Source organism: Desmodus rotundus, chromosome 1, assembly GCF_022682495.2.
Source record: "Desmodus rotundus isolate HL8 chromosome 1, HLdesRot8A.1, whole genome shotgun sequence".
Taxonomy (NCBI): Eukaryota; Metazoa; Chordata; class Mammalia; order Chiroptera; family Phyllostomidae; genus Desmodus; species Desmodus rotundus.
The window spans coordinates 51,316,507-51,341,549 of record NC_071387.1 but is presented as its reverse complement, the minus strand read 5'-3'; the positions used below and the strand labels follow the sequence as shown (position 1 = coordinate 51,341,549).

The 25,043-nt window shown below is 41.3% G+C and overlaps 1 long non-coding RNA gene across 4 annotated transcripts in view; it reads left to right on the top strand.

Annotated features, from left to right (window-relative positions):
- Positions 1-462, top strand: part of LOC123479184 (uncharacterized) — a 217,626-nt gene extending 217,164 nt beyond the window's left edge. For all 4 annotated transcript variants that reach the window (XR_006654719.2, XR_008426839.1, XR_008426840.1 and 1 more), the window contains one exon: positions 317-462. This is a non-coding gene — a long non-coding RNA (uncharacterized lncRNA). The remainder of the gene's footprint in view (positions 1-316) is intronic.
- Positions 463-25,043: the final 24,581 nt, after the last annotated feature.

Here is a 25,043-nt window from a genome sequence, read left to right as displayed (position 1 = left end):
ATCCTGTCCAAGCAGCTTAAGTACCATAAACATTTTAGGTAAACAGACAGTGAAGGGCAGACTATGCTAGATGTATCTTCGGTTTAAACCTGCACATGGTGGGAATGCCTTTAATTTCTGTGTGCAGTGCTAGGCCATGTGGACATGGAGTAAATTATCCCCTAACTTTTAGGTGCAATGGTTTGGCTGTAATTAGTAGGCTTGTTTTGCAGGCCTTGATTATGACAAATGAGATAAAAGCATCACCTGCTGGCAAATGCAGCTTAAAGGTTCAGGAACTGCTAACTGAACCGAGCCATCTATTTTTCTCCTGCAGGAAAGCTGGCAGCAGGAGTTCCTAGGGGTTGTACCTGGTGCTGGAGGTGACCGGCTCCTACTGACCCCAGCACCCAGATGGTGAAGAGATGGAGACCACGGCCGAGGCTGAGAGGCCATGGAGACCTGCTTCTTCATGCATAGACAGCAGTGGTACGTAATTTGGAAATGATGAGGCTATATTTTCAGACTTACACTGTTTGCTAAAAATCCTAACAGGGCAGGAAATTGTTTCATGCACATTAAGGTATAAAAAAGATTTATTTCCCCATCAGTTTGCTTCCTCAGAAGTAGTTATTAGCAGTAATTTCTACTTTTGAAAACCTACAAGAACATAAATCAACCAGAAAATTTGTTGATTGAGTCTTACACTTTGCTGGACACTGAGGGGGATATTTTAAAAGTTAAAATATAGTGGCCTTTTACTTATTCACCCGAGCAATGCTTAACTGAGTATATATTGCATACCAGGGATCTGCTAGGTACTAGATATTTAAAAACAACAACAACACTAAGATAGTCTCCTAAGTATCCCATAGTCCAATAACTTATTGTCTAGATCAGTGGTTTTCAACCAGGGGTGCTTTTCCCGCCATGAGATACTTTACAATGTCTGGAGAAATGTTTGGTTGGCACCACTGCAGTGGGGGAGCTGGGTTGCTGCTAGCACCTGTTCTAAGCCAAGTGTGTATTGTTGATGAGTAGAGGCCAGGGATGCTACTGAACCTTCTCCAGCGCACAGGCCAGTCCTCCACCACACAGAATCACAGGGCCCGCAGTGTCCAAATGCGGGCGAGACACCTGCAGACCCACTGGGCCCTTCAGTAAAAAGAGAGCAACACTTAGGTGTGACTTAATGAGGCAAGCGTTAAAGCCACCTCCTACCCATCCTGTACTTAGTGGGGTTGAATAGGGAGGGTCTCTAGCTGAGGGTCCCACTGAGGTGGGGTGTGATGGCACTGTCAGGGGAAGGTCAGCACTTCTAACCATAACTAACTTCCGAGGCCAGATCACCTGTCTGTTAAATCAGGCTGCTCCAGAGAGATCAGCTGAGCCCTCCCTTTACTGAGAGCACCCAAGTGTCTGCAGTCAGCCCCCGAAACCCACAGTCCTTCGAATAATATTACTAAAAGCCAGTGACACTCTTACAATATAAACATGGCATTTGCACTGAAGTTGAAACTACTATAAACATCTTGTATCATGTTACTTATATTTATGTATTAAGTGTAAGTTTAAGTATAAAAAGTGGCCTTACATCTATGCTGTGCAGGATGGCCACTAGCCACCTGTGGCTAAATTAGTTGAAATTAAATAAAATTTAAAATTCATTCCTCAGTCACACCATCACATTTAAAGGGCTCACTGGCCACATTGCCAACTGGTTACCAAATTGGATACTGTAGAGTTAGAACATTTCTATTCTTACAGTTCCAGTGGATACTACTCTCTCTTACAATCCATTCTAAGGAGTCTCATCATTATGCTGTTACTGCTATTAAAAACAAACAAGCCTGTTTCCTAGCAGCTGAGACACCAGGGCAAATGCTTTGTATTATCTCATTATCATTGTCTATCAAAAAGACACAGACATGTTCTGCTGGGGGGGAACCATCTTTTGTCAGACATGGAATTTTGTGAAGGGTAATGGATGTTGGGTAACGTATCAGATGATTGAAATTGATTTTCCAGAAGGTGTAACAATGTAAAATTCAAGTAGATAACCCCTATAAGGCATTTCTGATCTAAGTCAAGTGTGTATTGTTAAATATTAATTCCATTAAAGTTTGTCAGCAGGGAATTAATATATGTGACCTAAATACATTTCATTCTAGTAATTGAGTGTCAGAGATAAGTAGGGTTTGGTGTATCTCAGCTGAGGAAGGGGTGGGAGAGAAGGAGGAGGGAGGAGCAGAATGGCCTGGGGGGCTCTTGCAAAATGCGTGGGTTGCCCCACAAAATGTTTGTCAGAATGAAGGGGTGAGTGGGGCAGGTCTTGCACATGTGTATTTTGAAAAACTTCCCCTTGTAATTCCATCATAGCCAATCCAGGTGACTGTTGTTTAGAGAGATGAAAAGGAAAATTAGCGTGCCTTTTTTCCATTGTTTGATGGGAAAGGGGGTGAGGCTTAAAAAAGACGCTGGAGCCCCACCTCCAGCTGTGATTCCCTACACCTCCCACAGGCCCAGACGCCCACTCAGTTCTCTCTCACCGCCTCTGGCAAATGACCCACTGGTTGTTCCCAGAAACTTTTTCCCCCCAGGTCATTGAGAATGATCGACAGGGTTTAGAACAACTGCCTCACATTTCCCCCCCAATATCAGGTGTCTCTAGCAAACATTCGGAAGGGATCACAGCCTGTTCTTGGGTGCAGTTTCTGCTAAGTGCCTGAAAGGATGATGCTGTGCGCTCTGACCAAAGGACGTGCCACATGCACAGAGGATGCGCTGGCCAAGCGGGACCTTCAGCCGAGGAAATTCAGGAGCCCCCTTTGTGTTTTTTACTCAGGTTGAAGTGTGTCCCATTTCTCAGGAATGGTGTGCCAAGGGTCTGTGAGCAGGGCCAAAAATAGTCTCCCAAAAGGCCCTTAAGAAGCCCTTGGATAACTGTTTCACAGAGAGTTCAGAGTTTGGCCATAGGGTGTGGCTCACTTTTTTTAATACTAGAAAGCTGTTCCTGAAGAGAAGCCTAAGAGTCCATCAGACTGATAGCTAGCTCTGCCGATGGACAGACAACTTCAACACTGTTCTCCCCACCCCAACCTCCTTTAAACCACAATTTTATGCCATATTTCCAAGACATTCTATCCCTGAATGGACCTGCTTGTTTTTCACATTTGTTTTTTGTTAATGGATTTAGAATAACCTTACTATATATTCTGCATCTTCTTCATCCTTGGTTTCAGATTTTCTCCTTAGAAATTTAGTTTTCCCTATGCTGTGTAAAATGCTGGTCACTTGGGACTTTAAAAGCATAAGGTGGGACTCATACCATTGGGGAACTACCCGGAACATAAAGTCTTTTTGGTGGCTCACTGTACAATGTATTAGGTGAGCAAAAGCAGCTCACCACCCCCAGCAAATGCCCAGTCCTAGCTTCCTACTGCTACTTAGAGCCGCAAAATCGGTCGTGAAGGTGACGAAAAGGGATGAAAGTATGAGGAGACTAAAGCAGATTCTAAATTAGTAGTTTAAATTCCGTCTCTAAAAAGTCTTTGTGGATGTCGCTCCTGTGAGTCTCCCTGGGGGAGCACCCCATGCTTACGAAAGCCAGTTAGGGTTTGTCTTCTCTAGATTACCCAGCTAGAGGGGAAGGAGAATCTTAAAGCCATGAATAGTTTTGGCTTAAAAAGTCCACTAATCTTTCAAAAGAAGGAAAGAGGGAGAAAGAACTCTGGAGTGGCCCGCTGGAACCTGCATCATTCATGAGCAAATGCTAAGTACCTGTTATGTGCCAGAAACTGTGGCACAGTGTGCTGGTGTGGCATGATAAAAAGAATTATGTATATCGGTAGGGATGCTTAAAGTGTATATGTGTATAGTTTTTGTCCCAGTTCCTGGCACAGAGCTCCTAAGATCCTGGAACTTCCGGAGTCATAGGAAGGTCGCTTGTATTCTAGTGAGGTTATTATATTATAGATGGGGCTGAGACAGCTGCCGGATGTGGGGCGGGTCCCCAGAGGAGCCAACCATGAGATTAGAGAATTAGAACTAACAACCCCACTTCCAGCTTCTGGGGAGAAGCAAGGGTCCAGGACGTGAAGAGTAAACATACCACATAATGAGGGTTTCATAAAGACTCGAAACACTGAGGCCGAGGGAGCTTTCAGGTTGGTGCACACGCCCACATGCTGGGAGGGTGCCGCACGCACAGAGGGCGGGGGAGCCCTGTGTCCTCCCTGCCCCCATCCTTGCTCTATGCACCGCCTTCATTTGGCTCTTTGAGTTGTATCCTTTATAATAAAACTAATAGAAAGTAGGAAGCTCCCCTGAGTTCTAGTCACTGCAGCAGATAATTGAACCTGAGTGGGAGTTCCAGGAATCTCCAGATTTGTAGTCAGCTGGGCAGAAGAGCGAGTCCCCTGGAGACCTCTTTTGTGGCTGGTGTCTAAAGAGAGACCAAGCCCTTAACTTGCGGGGCCTGTGCTAACTCTGGTAGTTAATGTGGCATTGAACTGAGTTATTGCACATCCAGTTTGGTGTCAGAGAATTGGAAAGTTGCTTGGTGTGGGAATGATGTGTCTGGGGATAAAATGGTGTGTAACAGCAGGGATGTTTCTGCTCTTTAAATGTTTATAAATACCTCAGTGAGTTGTTGGGTTATTTGACACTGTGCTGTATGCCATCCAATTGTCCCTCTAGAGCTGCCCACCTTGGTTTTAGAGGTTGATCCATGGGCACACTGCTCTCTTTCTCTGGTTGGGTCTGACCAGTGGGAGCTCTGGCAGGAAACGGAAGGGAGGGAGTTGAATAAGGTTAGGGTATTCAGTCCCCTCACTCCATCTTTGTGGGAAAGCATTGGGTAATGTCTCTAGGTGAATACCACTACGCCTTTCAAGGCAGTCTTCTCTATGTGGCTTTCTCCTTCCTTTCTGCTCACCACTCTTCCTCCGTGTCTCCTGTGCCTAAGGGTGGTAACAAGGTTGTGGGCTTGATCTCAGGTCAGGGTGTGTACAAGAATCAACCAATGAATACATAAATAAGTGGACCCCAGAACCGATACCAGTTTTAGCACTGGCCAGGTAGCTCAGCTGGTTTCAGACTGTCCTGATATGTCCATGGTGGTTGCAGTACTTCAGCTCCTAACCCTGGATTATTGCCCACAGTCCCTGTGGTTTTATTCCACTCCGAGTATACATTTGTAAAAAGTTCCTAGTAAATAAACCTTCTTTGCATTGTCCTGTTTTGTGTGTTCCATCTTCTTGGGGCCCTGACTGACACAAGCATTGTGCATTTAAATGTTGGATTGATGTCTACCAAGTATGTTGATTTCTGTTTCTATATAGTTGATGTTAAGCTAGTCGTTTGGCTGCGTATGAAGGTCACCCTCTCGCTACTTCTTAGCAATGGTAAAATTATACGATAGAACAGAATACTTACCTTTGCATTTCCTTTGGCAGGAGAGTATACATTCAATGAGGTAAAGAGAAGGGGATAGAACATTGGTTCTGCTTTATAGCATTTAGAATTGCAATTTCAGTTGCCAAAATGCTCATTACCCATTATGATTCTGGCATTAATACTATATTCCAGGCTTTGAAGATGCATTAATAGCCTGGGATTTACACCAAGATGATACAAGCTGAGACAAGGTTGATAAATGTTGCAAAAAGTCATGGTTATTAACCATTTTATTGGTGAGATGGAACAGGATGGTCTCACTCAGAAGTTCAATAGTTGTGCCTGAAACATATTTCCTTTCCTGATAAACATTTAAGTGAGAGAGAGAGAGAGACAGAGAGAGAGACAGAGAGAGAGACAGAGAGAGAGACAGAGAGACAGAGACACCGACCCCAGAAATGGGTTGGGAAGAGAGCACAAAATGTGTGCTTTTATTTACTTTACAGAGGCTGCTATAGGGAACCCTGCCATGAAATGTACATTTGTTATTGATCTTTTCAATTGCTGAGCCCACCCCAGCGCCTCCCTTAGAATCTATGATAAGCCAATTTTTACAAATGACGAATTTCTTGTAACAAGATATAAATTTATATGTTTGTGACCTTTCCTGGGAGTTACTTTGAGCCTCCTTTCTTCCTTATTTTGCTTCCCAAAGTCATTACTGAAATATAAATTAGGATGGCCAGACAGGACTATCAAAGATGGCTTCTAATCCATTGATCTGTAGATAAGAGGGAAAGCTTTTCTCAGAAGATGGTGCAAGTTTACATCTCAGGAGAATTGGTGAAAGGCTACCTTCATCCTCGATCATTAGCCTTTAGACATAAAAGCAATTTCAAAGGTCATTTCCCTTCTCGTGCTATGGATGAGGAAATGGACCTAGTGATATTGGAACACTTACCCAAGAACACAACTTTTTTGTCAGGGCTGCTGTAACAAATTACCACAGACTGAGTGGCTTAAACAACAGGAATTTATTGTCTCCCTGTTCGGGAGGCTAGAAGTTCAAAGTCAAGATGTTGGCAGGGTTTGGTTCCTTCTGAGGACTGTGAAGGAAGAATCTGTTCTAGGTCTTGGCTTGTAAATGGCTGACTTCTCCCTGTGTCTGTTTAATATATCATCTTCTCTCTATGTATATCTCTGTCCAAGTGTTCTCTTCTTTAAGTACACCAGCCATATTGGATTGGGGCCCATCCTAATGACCTCATTTTAACTTGATTACCTTCTTAAAGACCCTATCTCCAAATAAAGTCAGGTTATAAGAAACTGAGGGTTGGAATTGCAAAATATGAATTTTGGGGAGGACACAATTCAACTCATAACAACAGCTGTCTAAACACTGATTAGAATCTCGGCATTCTGATTCCCTTGTTAGTTTTTTTTTCCTATTACACCATGTGGCTTTTAATATTCTTATTTCTATTACTGCAGAGAAGACCATTTCCTTTTTCACAGAGGTAGGATATAGGGGTTTTCTCAGAACATTTCACATGGTTGAATTTAGGAGAACATAAGGTCAAAGTAAGTTGAAGGGAATAAGGATCCTTACTTAATATAGACTGAAAATATTCATCTTGGGGATAAGGAGAAACATTAAAGTTTTGATTATTAAATGGCTGAAACTTTAGAGTTCATGATGAAGTTCTCCTAGACTTACTCCATAAACTTCAGTTTTATATTATTACACTGTGATAATAAATGAGTTTTTCTAGTTATTTTTCTCTTTGACTTGGATCTCTCTGTCCCTGGAAAAAGGGCTTCTAGGGAAGCCAGGTTGACTTCTAGATGTCTCATGAATGAAGCTTTGGCAGAACTATTGCCTATCTTGACATTTAATTCTCCTTTGTCCGAGTGGGGATACTTGATGCATGGAACGGTTACGAAGCAGCCTGCCTGGTGCCAGGTGTCTCAGGGGAGCTTTTGACACTGGGAGGCAGGGTATTTATGCTATGCCGCACCAAGCGGTCTTTCAGAGAAGGTGAATCGAAACAAGATAAATACGTCTTCATGTATCATGTGACAGAGGTGAGTGTGGCTCGCTCACCCTCGCATGAGGAAATTGCTTTGACGAAGGTTGGAACAGAAGAAAAATGATAGGGTGTTCACCCTTCAGCAGCGGTCCCATTGTCCTTGTTATCAGGCGGTCTATCGTGAGCTGCTTTGGAAGGAGGGGAACTGATAATCAGAGAAGTAACATGATCTGCTCAAGACCACAAGTGTGCTCCCTCCTAGCTGGATGTGCGGTTCACCCAGGGCAACAGCTGTGATGTAGAACTCAAGAACAGGGGAGTAAGGGGTGGCCCTAACTAGTGACATTCAGTAGGGGTACACAGAAGTTTGGACATGGCCCACTTCACCAAGTCATAAAATGTGCCTCCTGATACTTAAAAGAGGTGGCAGTTTCTAGGATTTAACCCCTGCACACTTCCCTGCCGCAGTGCTTCCCAAAGAATAGCTCTTCGATCACCAGCCTTTCAAATATTTGTAGTTAAACAAATTCGGAAAATGTCACACACTAAATCCCTCTCATAGCTATTCATTATGCATATCAGAATATTAAATTCTTTGCAATGTCTTGCAATAAAGAAGTCATTTAATTTTTTAAAATCAGGTGTTTCTCTCAAGTCGTATGATTGTGGAACCATTTGTTCATGTGAAACATGTAAGTTACAAGCAACACATTTTGAAAACTCCTGTCTGAAATTTGCATGAATTGAAGAGATAGATACGTCAAAAAGAACGTAGATCAAGTTCATAGCTGACAGAGTAAGGGAACTGTGGAGGTTTCCCTACAGAATACCTGAGTGACAATCCTTACCATCTCACAAACTACTCACTGTGGCTAGTAGCAGGGACGCAGTGCTAAGCTGGACTGGCCAGGCTTTTCCCTCATGAGGATCCTTCTTAATTGTAGGGTATAGATGGCTGTGTGTGTGTGTGTGTGTGTGTGTGTGTGTGTGTGTGTGTCCTGAGTAATCACGTGGCTTAAAAAAGAAAAAGGTACTGGGCTGATAAGCGGAAGGCACAATATATTTTTGTCCTTTGTCATTGAATTGTGATGTGACCTAACAGTTCCACTCCTTCCCTAGTTAGTGTGGCTGTTATTGAACAATCCCACATTCTTCTGTCACAAGGCAGACCTTTAGTACCCAGCAGGCCTCCCTGTGTACTTGGGACCTCAGCAAATACTGTCTGAAGATGAAGAGGAAGAAGAGGTTGTCAGGCTGATGACATAATGTCTCAGCGTTTGGGTCACCTCTGGAGGAGCAGAGTGCTACAAAAACAGTCATTTTTGAGGGAGAGTGGCTGGATTGTCTGATGCTCCACAGCGCCCATGGAGCACAGCCTGGCTGTCCACGTTGAATGTTGGTAGGGAGATGCTCCTATAACAAAGACCCTTTAGTTTTAAATAACAGAATCTATCCTGAGCTAGCTTAAGGGGAAAAAAAAGGATAATATAATGTGAAGATATTTGAGCATAGCATGGAATTTAAACAAGTTGCACAACCAAATCTTAAACTGACAGCTCAGGAATCTGCTCTCAATTTCTGTAAACCTCAGCTCCAACTTTGGGTCAAATGTCTATTTTAGTTCATTTAGTTATGACACATCTGTTTGTTGAGGGGAGTGTGGCATTACCTTGATCTCAAGATAAATAGATTCTGCCGTGGCTGGTGTGTCTCAGTGGATTGGGCATCAGCCTGTGAACCAAAAGGTCACTGGTTTGATTCCCAGTCAAAGCATGTGCCTGAGTTGCGGGCCAGGTCCCTAGTTGGGAGGATACAAGAGACAACAGATCGATGTTTCTCTCCCTTTCTTTTCTCCTCCTTTTCCCTCCCTCTAAAAATAAAATCTTAAAAAAAGAAAGAAAAATGGGTCCTTTCTCCAGCCCCAGAGAATGATTTGTGATGATCTGCAAGTGTAGTAATTTCATTTCCCTTTGTCAGTAATTGGTGCAGGGGTGGCCATGTGACCCAGTACTAACGTAGGAGATGTTAACAGAAGGTGGTTCTGGGAAAGCTTTTGTTTTACCAATAAAAAGAAGCAACATTTACCTGGCATGGCTCTTTTCTTCTTTTGCTTTTCCTCTTCTTCTCTGGAATTAAGACGTGATGCCTGGTGGTACAGCAGCCATCATGTGACCATGATATGATAAGCACCAGATAGTGGTTGTGTGCTGGGAACAGAGGACACAAAGGAGAAGGAGCCAAGATCCCTCTAAGGTTGAGCTGCCACACTGACGCTGGATTGCATACCTCTTGATTTGATCTTATTTGAGAAAAAATGATAACTTATTTGTTGAAATCACAGTGTACTGTGATAGGTCATTGTTATTGTTGTTATTTGAAACCAAATGCATTCCTAAGTGAATAAGTTATGTAGTATAAATACAGCTGTGAGGAGTCAATCCCTATGGATCAGAGAGTGAGTATCAGATCTTTAGTGGGGAGTGGACAGAGGATGGCTCGTGAAATGGTGAGATATTCGGGGTGTCTCTGAAAGCCACTGTGGAGCTTTGTAATCTCTCCACTGCTACTTACCCACCTGTCCTAAATAGAATTTATCAACTCATTAACAAATTAATTAGTTTCACTAACTTTTATTGATCCCTCATTATTTGCTAGATATTTTTCAGGTAATGGGGATAGATTGGAGAAGACAGAGATGATGTTAGCTCTCATTAACACTCTAAAGGGAAAGTAGACAATAAACTGGAAAAATAAATGAACAGAACCATTTCAGATAACAAGTTCTATATAAAATGTAAAATGGAGTGTTGTGATAGAGAGTTATGGGAGGGCATATGCACGGACGCCTAAGAAAGTGATATTTCACATGAAATTTGAAGTGCAGAAAGGCGCCAGCTCTGTGAGACCTGAGGGTCAAGCTTTTGGGGGAGAGTGGCCAGGGCAGTGGCTCCAGGCAGGAAAGAGCAAGGCCTGCTAGAGATGCAGAATGAATCATTAATGGGTGTCCACTGCACGGTGCTTCGGGAGGCTACCCATGTTCATCTCACTGTAACTGTTTTGTCACAGGCATTATGATGGATCTTGAGGCTGCAGACAGGGCTACCTGTTGCCCAAGTGACTTTTCCTATCACCTGCTTCAACCTGTCAGAAAACTAGGGGATGGGATGGCTGGGGGCGGGTCTACACAATAGACTGTGGTTAGAGTGACTGATCAACCCCTCTCCTTTGAGAATGGACCTGTCGTTCACAGCCACATCCCCAGACTCTCCAGGGGCTGAGGAATGAAGTCAGCTCTGTTCTGGAGGGACTGGTAAAGCCTTCCGCTGAAACACAGCTGCTTTAGGACCAGACTCCAGTCACTCCCTCAAGTTACTATGAGGGAATATGCACAGTTGTCACACTTGATGTGTCTTGCTGTGGAAAGACCAATGCAGAGAGGCAGGAACCCTGGCTCTGGCTCCCAGCTTGCTCTAGCTGGTCACACCTGAATCATTTTCAAGTGATGCTTGTCACCGAAGCAGCGACATGAGATCACAGAGCTAGCTGGAAGCTCCCACACAGTTCGTCCCATCCTGCGTTCCTCATGTGTCTGGCATTACCCACAACAAAAGGGCTGGAATGCCACCATCCCTGCTTCAAGTAGGTTGCCTGCTGAACCAGATATCTGCCTACTTTGATAAAGAATCTAGTTCCCTTTTCTCTAACACTTGAACTTGGGGAAATTAGAACCACTGTAACTGTGTCTGTGGGCTGCTATGTTTCCTTTGGGGTGCTGTGTTATTGGTGGAGCCCTGGGAATGTGATGATTTTTTACCTTAGAAGAATAGGTGACTTGGAAGTACAATGCCTAAACTACCATTTGGAAACCCCAGTTGAGTTTTCCTAGATCTGGGACAAAACAAATCACAAAATGTCAAAGTGAGAAGAGACTTTGGTGATTAACACTCCTCCTCTTAAAGATGGAAACTTTTTTTAAAAAAGGAAAATGACTTGACCGTGATTAATAATACTAAATGGAAAGGAAGGCTCTGGGGGATCTGCATGGGTCTTGCATAGATGTTTCCAGTATTTTGTTATGTTCTGCTTTGACTTATGGAACAAAGAAAATAACTCTCGTGTGTCCACAATGTGCACAAAGTTCTCCGTGGCCCCATCTGGTTTGACTCTCCATTTCAAGGACTAGGCATTCTTTTTTCTTATGTCACACAAATGACGTGAAATGAAAATGAATTCATTTAATAGGTGGCAATACTGAACTTAAGCTTAAGCATTCTGACTTTTGTCTAATAGGATTTTCAAGTCTATCTCCACTTTTGCTCTCTGAGAAGTGAGGGACATGGCAGAATTAGCCATAACTCACGTAGAGTAGGATACACAGGAGCCCTGGAACAGATGTTCCTAGTTTCTAGGAGCTCTAAGGAAAGGATTCTGAGTTTTAGTGAAGCATCCTCATCTTTACTGGCATGTGAATACTTGCCTCTTAGAGCTGCTCTATCTGAAGCAGAGGTCCCATGATTCTAACACAACTTGGTGCCGTCATCTCAATAGCTGCCTCCACTTATTTTAAATACCGCCTCCCAGGCATAGTGTGGCACGGAAAGTCTGTTAGAAGCAACTGGCTGGCTCAGACTCCTGGCTCTACCACTTCTTCTGGGGGACCTGATGTATATTACCCTGATAGCCTCCCTGTGTCTCAGTTTTGTTTTCTATGAAATGAGGCTGGGAAGGGTTCTTTCCTAAGAAGGTGGTTGACACTAAATGAGGTAAGGGATTTACAAGAGAATGTGCTCCATAAGTGTTAGTGGCTACTGTATTTGCTCTCGATAAAACAAAAGGAATTCTGTCACAGAGCTGAGTTTTCTCCAGCAATACAAAAAGAACGTTTGCGTAGTTCATACAGGTAGGCATTTCAGGGTGAGAAGTACCTGAAAGATACGGTAACGTACAGTTTGCTGTGTGACCCCAGAGAATGATCTGGCCCAGGCCCTCTACGATGAGGGTTATCTTCTTTTTGTCAGCATTACTGCCTCCGACACCAGAAAGCTTTGGCTTGCCCACCTGAGAAGCTAAAGCTGACCAGGAAGTCATGCTTCAAGAAGGCAAAGAAGTGTCTCTTATGTAACTTAAAAAGTATAAAAGATGCAGTGCTAAAAACCACTGTCCTGAGTTTTTCCAAAGTGCAATAAATCTCTTTGCACAAGGGTCTCCAGTCGTTGCCAAAATAACATTTGTGTGGTTGGTTTTTGTTGTAAGATACACTAGATGAAAGTTAATGAACTCCCTCCCATTGGATTGTGCATTTGTGCCTGAAGGCTATAAAAGTGTTACTATTTCAAGTTCTACACATCTAAAATACGCCCCGTGTTTGTTTTATGGTTTCTCAGCAATATCCCAACTTTAATTTGATCACTTCCTGTGAGTTTGTCTATTTCATCGTGCAAAGCTGATTCTCTTTCTCTCTCTCTCCCCCACCTCCTCCCTTATACTTTTTGCTTGTTTAGATCATCTCTCTCTCTCTCTCTCTCTCTCCAATAACCTTTCAGTGGCTCAGCATTTTGCTGCATTGAGTGAGCGAGGTTGGAAACGGAGCCAAGTGACAAACTAAAACAACTCAGCCTCACAAAGAGAATGTGCTTTGCGCTATTTCTGGCCAGAGCAGATGTGGCCTGGTGGTCTTTGGGGAACAATATCTTTCAAGTAAAATTAAATTACTAAGATTAGGACCAAAATGATGCAAATCCTTTATTTGCAAACAGATCATGAACTGGAGCCATGTGGAAAGAAGCCTAGATTGGAACTCACTCTGGATCCTGTTCTGGGTTTCTTCCAGATGACCCCCAATCACCCATCTGGTCTCAGTGAGTACCTGTGACTTACAAAAAAATTTTTTAAATCAACAACAAAAATAAATAGGAGGACTATAGTAACAAAACTGTATGTACCATTAAGTTCTCAGCAATGCTAACATTTTGACAAGTTCACTTCAGACCTGGTTGAGTTCTCCAGTTCCTCCTTAATCCCATTTTCCTTCCTCCCACACCACAGATAAGCACTGCCTTGGATTCGCATGCTTTCCTACTTCTGTGTGCACATGTATCTTTCAACAATAGGTACTGTCGTTTTCCATGTTTTAAACTTCTAAATAAATGAAAGCATGCTGTCCATATTTTGCAAGAGGCTTTCTCTGAATTTAGCATTAGATTTCAGCCACATAATCTGGTCCATTCATTTTAACTGCTACATGGTGTAATGTTTCATAAATAGACCACTATTTCTGTGTATTCGTTTTTCTGTTGATGAACAATTAGATTGCTTCTTTTAAATTTATTTTTTGTTTTTCAGTTACAACTGACATACCATGTTGTATTAGTTTTTGGTACATCACTTCATGATTACACATTCATGTGCCTGATGAAGTGCTCACCCAGATACGGCCAGTACGATCTGACACCATACAAACGTATTAGAGTATTATCGACTACATTTCCTGTGCTGTACTTCATGTCTCTGTGACTGTTTTTATAATCGGCAGTGCGTACTTTTTAATCTCTTCATATTTTTCACCCCCCTGCCCCTCCCTTCTCCCATCTAGCAAACATCAATTTGTTTCTGTTTTGTTTGTTTTTTAGATTCCACATACAAGTAAAATTGCATGGTATCTGTCTTTGTCTAACGTATTTCATTTGGCATAGTACCCTCTAGGTCCATCCATGTTATCATAAGCGGCAGATTTCATTCTTTTTATGATCGAGTAATATTCCATTGTGTGTATGAGACATTCCACAACTTTATCCCAACATCTACTGGTGGACACCTATGTAGCTTCCATATCTCGGCTGTAGTAAATGAAGCCGCCATGAACATATGGGTGCATATGTCTTTTCAAATGAGTGCTTTAGATTTCTTTGGATAAATAGCCAGAAGTGGAATTTCTGGGTCATATGGTGGTTCTGTTTTTAATATTTTGAGAAACCTTTATATGGTTTTCCAAAGTGGCTGCACCAGTTAACAATCCTGCCAACAGTGCACAAGGCTCCCCTTTCTCCACATCCTCACCAACACTTGTTGTTTGTTGATTTATTGAGGATAACCGTCCTAACAGGTGTGAGGTGGTATCTCACTGTGGTCTTAATTTGCACTTCTCTGATAGGTGATGTTGAGCATCTGTTCTTTGGTCCATTGTCCATTTGCATGTCCTCTTGGAAGAAATGTTTGTTCAAGTCCTCAGCCCATTTTTTTAAATCAAATTATTTTCTTATTTTGATGTTAAGATGTATGAGTACCTTAGATATTTTAGATGTTAAGCCCTTATCAGATGTATCACTGATGAGTATTTTCTCCCATTCAGTAGATTATCTATTTGTTTTGTTGAAGGATTCCTTCACTGTGCAAAAACTCTTTACTTTAAGGTAGTCCCATCTATTTTTGTTGGTTGGTTTGTTTCCCTTGCCTGAGGAAACATATCCAAAAAGAAAATATTAACTAAGAGCAATGTCAAAGAGCTTACTGCCTATATTTTCTCCTATGAGTTTTATGGTTTCACGTCTGACATTTAAGCCTTTAATCCATTTTGAGTTTATTCTCATATGTGGTGCAAGACTGTGAACCAGTTTCATTCATTTGTAAGTATCTGTCAGTTTTCCCAACATCATTTATTGAAGAGACTATCTTTATCCCATTGTATGTTCTCACCTCCAATGTTAATTGACCAAATAGGCATGGGATTATTTCTGAGCTCTCTATCGTGTTTCATTGATCTATGTGTCTGTTTTTATGGCAGTACCATTTTTTTTGATTACTGTGGTCTTGTAATATAGTTTGATATCAGGTAGCAGGATACCTCCAACTTTGTTCTTTCTCAAGATTGCTCTGGATATTTCAGGTCTTATAGTTCCATGTAAATTTTAGGATTATTCATTCTAGTTCTGTGAAAAGTGCCATTCGTGTTTCGATAAGGGGTGCATTGAGTCTGTAGATCACCTTGGGTAGTATGGACATTTTAACTGTGTTACTTCTTCCTGTTCATGAGCATGGTATATCTTTTCATTTATTTGTATCATCATCAATTTCTTTCAGGGGTGTCCAACCTGCAGCCTGCGGACCGCATGCATCACAGTATCACTATGAATGCAGCCCAACACAAAATTGTAAATTTACTTAGAACATTATGAGATTATCTTTATGATTACGTGTTGCAATGCATTTAATGTGTGGCCCAAGACAACTCTTCTTCCAGTATGGCCCAGAGACACCAAAAGGTTGGACACCCCTTATAGGTTTCCAAGTACAGGTTTTTAACCTCCTTAGTTAAATTTATTTTTAGATGTTATACTCTTTCGATGCAATTTTAAGTGGAATTGTTTTCTTAATTTCTGATAGTTTGTTATTGGTGTGTAAAATGCAACTGATTTATTAACAGTAAATTCATTTATTATAATAATTTTTGGTAGAATCTTTAGGGTTCTCTAGATATATTACCATGTCATTGCAAATAATTACAGTTTTACTTCTTCCTTTCCAAGTCAGATGCTTTCTTTCTTTTCTCTCTGTCTCCCTCTCCCTCTCTCTCTCTCTCTCCCTCCCTCCCTCCCTTCCTTCCTTTCTTTCTTCTTTTTTCCCTTTTCTTCCTCTCCTCTCCCCTCTCCTCCCCTCCCCTCCCCTCCCTTTCTCTCCTCTCCTCTCCTCTCCCCTTCCTTCCCCTCCCCTCCCCTCTCCTCCTCTCTGATTCCTATGCCACGATTCCATTACTATGCTGAATAAAAGTGGTAAAAGTGGACATTCTTGTCTGCTCCTGATCTTAATGAAAAAATGTTCAGCTTTCACTGCTGATGTTAGCTGTGGGTTTGTCACATATGGCCTTTATTATGTTGAGGTGTGCTCCCAATAGCCTAACTTTGCTGAGAGGTTATTTATTTTTTTAATCAAAAATGCCTGTTGGATTTTGTCAAATACTCTTTCTGCATCTGTTGATATGATCATATGATTTTTATCTTTCATTTCATGTACAAGGCATATCACATTAATTGATTTGCAGATATTGAGCCAACCTTGCATCCCAGGAATAAATCTCACCTGATCTTGGCATATTATCCTTTCTTGTGGCGTCTTTGTCTGGCTTTGGTATCAAGGTAATGCTAACCTCATAAAATGAGTTTGGGAGTCTTCCCTCCTCTTCAGTTTTTGGAATATTTGAGAATAGGTATGTTCTTATTTGAATATTTGGGAAAATTTACCTGTGAAGCCATCTTTTCCAGGGCTTTTTTTTAATTGGGAGGTTTTTTTTTTTTTTGTTTTTGTTTTTTTTTACTGATTTCATTTTATTAGTAGTTATAGGTCTGTTCTTCCTAATTCAGTCTTGGAAAATTGTATGTTTCTAGCAACTTATCCATTTCTTTCAGGGTGTTCAATTTTTAGGCATTTAATTGTTCATAGTGTTTTCTTATAATTATTTGTATTTCTGTGGTGTTGGTTGTCACTTCTCCACTTTCATTTCTGCTTTTATTTATTTGGGTCCTTTCTTTTTCTTGATGAATCTGGTTAAAGGTTTATAAATTTTATTTATCTTTTTGAAGAACCTGCTCTTGGTTTCTTGATCTGTTGTATTGATCTTTAGAGTCTATTTTGCTTATTTCTGCTCTGATCTTTGTTATTTTCTTTCTTCTGCTTACTTTGGACTTTATTTTTCTCTTTCTGGTTCCTTTAGGTACATGGTTTATTTGGGATTTTTCTTTTTTCATGACACAGACCTATTATAATTTTCCTGGTAGATCTGCTGTGGCTGCGTCCCAAGGATTTGGGGTCATTGTGTTTTTATTTTCTTTTGTCCCAAGGTATCTTTTGATTTCTTCCTTTATCTGATTCTTAACCCATGTACTGTTTAGTAGCACGTTATTTAGCCTGCGTGTGTTCTTTTTGTTGTTGTTGATTTCATCTCATAACTGATTTCTAATTTTATACCATTGTGATCAGAGAAAATGACTGATATGATTTCAGGTTTTTAAACTTTATTGAGACTTGTTTTGTGGCCTACCATGGTCTATTTTGGAAAATGTTCCATGTGCACTTGAGGGGAAAAAATGTATGTTCTGTTGCTTTGGGGTGAAATGCTCTAAAAATATCAATTGAAGCTGTATGGTGTAATGTGTCATTTAAGGCCACTGTTTCCACGTCGATTTTGTGGATGATCTATCCATTGATGTCAATGGAGTTTGGAAGTCCTCTGCTATGACTGTGCTGTTGTCAGTCTCTCCCTTTATGTTTGTCAGTTTTAAATTCAGGCGCTCCCATGTTAAGTGTCTAGATGTTTGAGAGTTACGTCCTCTTACTCAATCGATCCCTTTATTATTAAGAAATGCCCTTCTTTGTCTCTTGTGTTAGCCCTTCTTTTAAAGTCTACCTTGTCTGATATATGTATTTCTACCCCAGCATTTTTGCGTGTGTTTCCATAGTATAAAATATCTTCTTCTATCCTTTTATTTTTAGTCTCTGTGTGTCTTTTGATCAGGAGTGCATCCCTTATAGGCATGCTGCATATGTATGGATCTTGGTTTTGCTTTTCTTTTTCTATTCAGCCACTCTGTTTTTGATCAAAGCACTTAGTCCATTTACATTGAAAGTGATTATTGATAGGTATATAGTTACTGCCATTTTATTTTTTGATTGTTTTTATTGTCCTTATCCATTCCTTTCTTTTTCTCTTGCTCTCCTCTCTTATATGTTGATGACTTTATTTAGTTTGTGTTTGGATTCCTTTCTCTTTATTTCTTCTATATCTCTTGTAGATTTTTGGTTTGTGGTTAATTGTGCTTCCTATGTACCAAGTTTTGGTTACAGCAGTGTATTTTAAGTTGGTGGTTACTTAAGTTCAAACACATGCTAAAATCACTGCAATGTTTACTCACCTCCACCATGTTTATTTTTGTCATTATTTTTTACTTCTTTTGGTGCATGTGTGTTTGTATGTATCCCTTCATTTATTGTTGTAATCCCATGTGATCTTACTACTTTTGCTTTTTAACTTGTTTTTTTTTTTTTAGATTTATCATTGGTTGAACTGTTGCTTTTAGTGTGTCTTTGTCAGTGAGAATTTTTCCTTTTCTATATTTTCTTATACATATTTTTGATCTTCTTAAAGAAGTTCCTTTAACATTTCTTGTAATGGTGTCTTAGTGGTGATAAAGTTCTTTTTTTTTTTTTCTTGTCTGGGAAACTCTTTATCTGTCCTTTGATTTCAAATGATAGCCTTGCTGGGTACAGTTAGTTGGCTGTAGATCATTGCTTTTCATCAATTTGAGTATTTCATGCCAACACCATCTGGCCTACAAAGTTTCTGTTGAAAAATCTGTTGACAGTCTCATGGGAGCTTCCTTGTATGTAATTAACTGCTTTTCTCTTGCAATTTTCAAGATTCTCTCTTTGTCTTTAACCTTTGGCATTTTAATTATGATGTATCTTGGTGTGGGCCTCTTTTGATTTATTTTTTTTGGGACTCTCTGTGCTTCCTATACTTGTGTGTCTATTTCCTTCACCAGGTTAGAGAAATTTTCCATTATTATTTTCTCCCTCTCTTCTCCTTCTGATACCCCTATGATGTGAATGTTGTTATGTTCAATGTTGTCTCAGAGGTCCCTTAAACTATTCTCAATTGTTTTTAATCCTTTTGTTTGTTTGTTTTGGCATTTTAATTGGGTATTTTCTTCTACCTTGTCTCTGTTTCCTCTAATCTGTGATTGATTCCCATTAGAGTATTCTCCATTTCAGTTATTGTATGCCTCATTTCTGACTGGTTCTTTTTTATGTTTTCTATCTCATTGTAATGTTCTCACAAATTTCATCTACTCTTTCCCCAACTGCATTTAGCATCCTAATAACCAGTGTTTTGAACTCTGTATCTGGTAGATTGCTTGTATCCATTTTGTTTAGTTCTTTTTCTTGAGTTTTGTCCTCTTCTTTTATTTGGTACATGTCTATCTCCTCATTTCGGCTGCCTCCCTGTGTTTGTTTCTATGTATTAGGTACCTCTGCTACATCTCCCAGTCTTGGAAGAGTGGCCTTATGTAGTAGGTGTTCTTGAGGCCCAGTGGCATAGTATCCCTGGTCACCTGAGCTGGGTGCTCTAAGGGTGTCTTTTGTGGGGATTATCTGTGTCTTCCTATTGTAGTTGAATTTGAATAGTTGGCACATCCATAGGTGGGATTAACCCTCAGGCTGACTGGCTGTGAGGACTAGCTATGACTACCACAGGCAAGCTGTTGTATGGGGGCTGACCCCATGGACCAGGAGTCACTTTATCAGTGTTCTGCTGCCAGCTGGGTCTGCCCTTGGGGCGGGTCGTTTGTGGAGTTGGTTGGGTGGTGCTGTGGTATGATGTGAAGCTGGCCACTGGGTACAATGGTTCTAGAGCCTTTTGGGAAGAGCTCCAATGCAGGCCAAGGTCAGCTGCTATATGTGCTCAGCTTGGAACTGCCTGGTGGGAACTACAAAGTGATCTGCAGTTGGTTACCACTTTTTCTGGGTTTGGAAGCACTTGGGAGAGACTATCCTGTGAACTGAGGCCAGCTGCCCATTGTGCTGGGCTTGTCCTGTTTAGTTGATGCTACATTTCAAACCAAAACTGGCCACAGCTTATACCAGGCTTGGGGCCACTTGATGAAAGTTGCTGTGCAAGTTGAGACTGGTCACCATCTCTGCTTGACTTGGGACAACTTAGCAAGAAGTAAGGGCATGCAGATGCCAGCTGCTGCTTGTTTGGAGTTTGTGGAGAAATTTTTGAAAAGTTCACAACATGAACCAAGGCAGGACACTTGTGTAGAAAAGCCATTAGAAGTGGCTTGGGCCTCGAGTTGGAGTTGGGTGGGGCAAGTCCCCAGGGAATCTCCAGGGTGGGGCTAACAGTGTTAGGCTAGTTAATGGAGAATTGAGATTTGGTGCCTACCTGCACCTGTCAGGTGGGTGAGGGTAAAGCTCAACAGAAGAGGAATGGCGTCTACCAGTGCTTCCATCCCAGAGAGAGCTGCCCTGACCTCTTCCCTTCCATAAGCTATGCCTGGAAGTCATTCATTTCAGTGCCTCCCTGTGTGTCCCTGGTGCTTTTTGAGGGCTGTGTCTGAGCTATAGCTCTGAATGAGTGTGTCTGTAAGTGAGTCAGTGTGCAGGCCCCTCAAGAGAAACACCTGAGACTCCAGCAGCCCTCCATTATTTGGATATAGTCCCTTCTAATTTTCAGAGCCATATGCCATGGGAATGCCTCTTCCTGGCACTGGTGCCAAGGCTGGGGAGCCAAGGCTGGGACCACTTGCTCCTCAGAGGTGACCTCCTCAGCCAAGAGATCTCTCCCAGTTCTTAATCTCCACACTGTAGGTGTGGGACCTGCCCATTCTGCATCTCTAACCCTTTCACCAGTCTCATTGGGGCTTCTTGTTCACATCCTTAGTTATAGGGCTTCTGTTTGCCTAGTCTTCAGATGGTTCTCAATGATGGTTACTCTATAATTTAGTTGTAATTTTGGTGTGGTTGTGGTTGGAGACGAGAACACCATTTGTCTAGTCCATCATCTTGGCTGCAAGTCCTAGATTACTTTTAATTTTGCATTATTTAACCAATGTTTCCTATACTAACCAATGTATATTTCCTATGCTAACATACAAAAGCTTCTCTAAATTAGCATTTTTCAGAAAGTTTTATCTACATGCAAAGTTAAAGATACATTTTATATGGAAACCCAGCACAAATATGTGATACATTTGTCTGTGTGTATATACACACATATGTAGAATAAAAGTTTCTAAAAATAGTACTCAATACTCAATAAAGTAATACTCTAATTTTCTTTTCAGTTATAATTCAGTTTAATCTAGTCTGTTTTACACCAAAAAAATATATGCTGGTTGCAATTTACCAAAGTGAGTGCGTGACCTAATGATGCATCTCCAATAAGAATTTAAAAACCTGTTCTGGGGCACATACCTAGACGTGGAATTAGAGGGTCATAGGTCACACCCATATTTTCAAATTGAATTTTTGTCCTTGTGAGTTCCTGTTATACATTAAATGGATATTTGTATTTAGCTAGAATTCTATGTGTTTCTAGAAGGATGCTTTTTAGGTTATTTAGGACATCATGTGGTTAGAAATGGAAGTCCTATTAAACTTTCCCACTGAAATTTTTCCATGCCAAAACAAAACAAAAATGCTAGACTGTTTAGTTTTTTTGCAAACTGTTTTCTTAGAGAGGACTTTGAGTTTGCCACAGTGTGTGTAAGTTTGGGGGCATGAGGGCGATATTGGGACAAGGAAGGGGAGCAAATGAGTGAGTGGAATTCTGGGCTTTCACCACCATCCTTCCTCAAGGAGCCCATTTTAATATTTATCCATTGTGTTTCTGTTAGATTTTGTTGGCAAAAGGGGTGTGTATCTTGAATGTATTCCTTTTAAAGTATATTTTATTGATTATGCTATTACAGTTTTCCCATTTTTTCCCCTTTATCCCCCCTCTGCCCTGCAGCCCTCAACCTCCAGGATTCACATCCCCCCTTAGTTCATGTCCATGGGATGTACATATAAGTTCTTTGACTTCTCTGTTTCCTATACCATTCTTAACCTCTCCCCATCTATTTTATGCCTACCAATTATGCTTCTTATTCCCTGTACCTTTCCCACCATTCTTCCCCTCCCCCTCCCCACTGAAAACCCTCCATGTGATCTCCATTTCTGATTCTGTTCCTGTTCTAGTTGTTTTCTTAGTTTTTGTTTTCATTTTTTTAGGTTCAGTTGTTGATAGTTGTGAGTTTGTTGTCATTGTACTAGTCATAGTTTTTGATCTTATTCTATTTCTTAGATAAGTTCCTTTAACAGTTCATGTAATAAGGGCTTGGTAATGATGAACTCCTTTAACTTTACCTTATCTGGGAAGCACTTTATCTGCCCTTCCATTCTAAATGATAGCTTTTCTGGATAGAGTAATCTTGGATGTAGGTCCTTGCTTTTCATGACTTCAAATACTTCTTTTCAACCCCTTCTTGCTTGCAAGGTTTCTTTTGAGAAATCAGCTGATAGTCTTATGGGCACTCCTTTGTAGGCAACTCTTTCCTTTTCTCTTGCTGCTTTTAAGAGTCTCTCTTTCACTTTAATCTTCGGTAACTTGATGATGATGTGCCATGGTGTGTTCCTCTTTGGATCCAACTTCGTTGTGACTCTCTGGTCTTCCTGGACTTCCTGGAAGTCTATTTCCTTTGCCAGATTGGGGAAGTTTTCCTTCATTATTTGTTCAAATAAGTTTTAAACTTCTTGCTCTTGTTTTTCTCCTTCTGGCACCCCTATGATTCTGATGTTATAGTGTTTAAAGTTGTCCCAGATTTCCCTAAGCCTCTCCTCATTTTTTTGAATTCTTGTTTTTTCATTCTGTTCCAATTGGATGTTTATTTCTTCCTATTGTTCCAAATCGTTGATTTGAGTACCAGTTTCCTTCCTGTCACTGTTGGTTCCCTGTATATTTTTCTTTATTTCACTTTGGGTAGCCTTCATTTGTTCCTTCATTTTGCAACTGAGCTCAATCAGTTCTGTGAGCATTCTGATTACCAGTGTTTTGAACTCTGCATCAGAAAGATTGGTTATATCCTCATCTCTTAGCTTTTTCTGGTGTTTCAATCTGTGCTTTCATTTGGGCCATATTTCTTTGTCTCAGTGCACCTGTTGTGTTGTAAAGGGGTGGATCCTTAGGTATTTGCCAGGGCGAGGTGACCCTCTTTGCTGCATTGTGGCACTGTCGTGGGGGAGGGGTCAGAGAGGGAACAATGAAGCTTGCTTGCTTTCCAGTGAACTCTCATGTGAGACTGGGAGTTTCTCCCACTGTGACAACCCCTGCAGTAGTTTACAACTAGCTTTGAGTTGTAAGTTTCCCATTCAGCCAGCCCCACCTCTCCTGCATGATCCACCACCTTACTGCACATCCTCTCTGCTTGGCTGCCCATCTCCTACAGGTCTGGGTGAATGTTTCTTTAACTCCTTGGTTGTGGGGGTTCCATGCAGTTTGATTTTTCTGGCACTTCTGGTTGTCTATTGTTTTTAGATTGGTTGGTATCCTTTGTCTGGTTGTGCGAGGAAGAGAAGTGTTTCTACCTACACCTCCATCTTGGCCAGAACTCCCAGAATATTCTGAAAACATTCTTAGGCTATGGGTTCCAATGTCCTCCAAGGGTCTGTCTATATCTAAACTTGAAAGTAAGTAACTTTAAGTCGCTAGACCATTTAAAATTGCAGCCAGAATTGAAGACCATGACGGTTTAGGGTGTAGAGCTTTGACAAATACTGTTGGCCCAACTGAGAGTGGACCTATACCTCCTGCCACAGTAGAACTTGACCTGGCTAGGGTGCTTAAGAGTCCTGTAGGGCAGAGTTGGGGGCACTCTTAGACTTTGGGGACAACCATTTTTATTCTGTCCTTTGGGCTTCATCCACATGAGGCTGCTTTAAGAACTATTTTTGGTTGTGTTTGTTTATTCTGTGAATAAGAGCCTAAGGTACATTTTTCTGTGCTTCATTTCTGCCCCATGAACTGTTTCACATGCTCATGATAAGCTCATTTACTCAGCAGGGTATGCATACAGTTTAAACCATTGCAGTCACAGATGAAATTCTACTATCATTTTAAAATAAATATTTAGCTCCCCATGGGTTTATTTTTGCCTCCCCAAATACAGTAAGAGCATAAACATCTAGTAGTAACTTGGTAGTAAAGTGATTTGGGGGTGGGCATATGTTAACTAACTTATATAGAATCGTGGATTCCCTGACCGAATACCTCTGCTTTCTCCCTTGCATTCTCCACCTCCCTGGGCCTGGATGACTGCCTCTTCTCTGATCTTAGCCCGTCCCCTCAATTTGTCCTGCTTGCATTTCATCTTCCTTAATCACTGTTTTCATCACATAACTCCCACACTCAGAAACCCTCCAGGAATCTTTATTTCCCACCACATCAAATACAAATGTGGTTGCCTGTTTTCAAGGCTTCTCCTGATCTATTCTTTCCTTAAGATGCCAGCTTTATTTCCTTTGCCAGATGTGGTTCTGGTTCCTAGGGTTTATGATAACGGAATTTTTGTACATGAAAAAATTTAAAATTGCAATCTGCATCATTTTTCTGAAGCACAGTTTAGCCTGGTTCCATTAAACAAAAGCACAAAGCAGCAGTGATTGCTTAACTCCCCCTCCCCACCCCCATCCCCACCCCCGGCCATGTGAGTGATACTGGGGCCTGGGGAAGTGGTGGAGGAGAGCCAGCTGCTGGTGACCTACTCTTCCTCCAGATTCTTGGAGATCAGGCTCTGAGAAATGTGGCTTTATTCACTGAAGTGGTTTGTGAAAAGCTCTGCCATTTTGACAAGACAGGCAGAATGTAAACAATTTAGAAGGCAAGTATGCAAGACAGTAAGTTTCAGACCAGGAAGGACTGCTTCAAAAACTTGGACAGAGTTACATACTGCAGAATGCAGAACTCAGCTGATCACGCAGCCCGAGGAAAGATGCCAGTGAGGATGGTAGAGGAGATTCAGGAGTATAATAACATCTGTGGATATAGCTTATATTTTATCTTGTCTCTTGGGGAGTGTGGGTTTGGTGGTCATTTACTTTGTTGTTCTG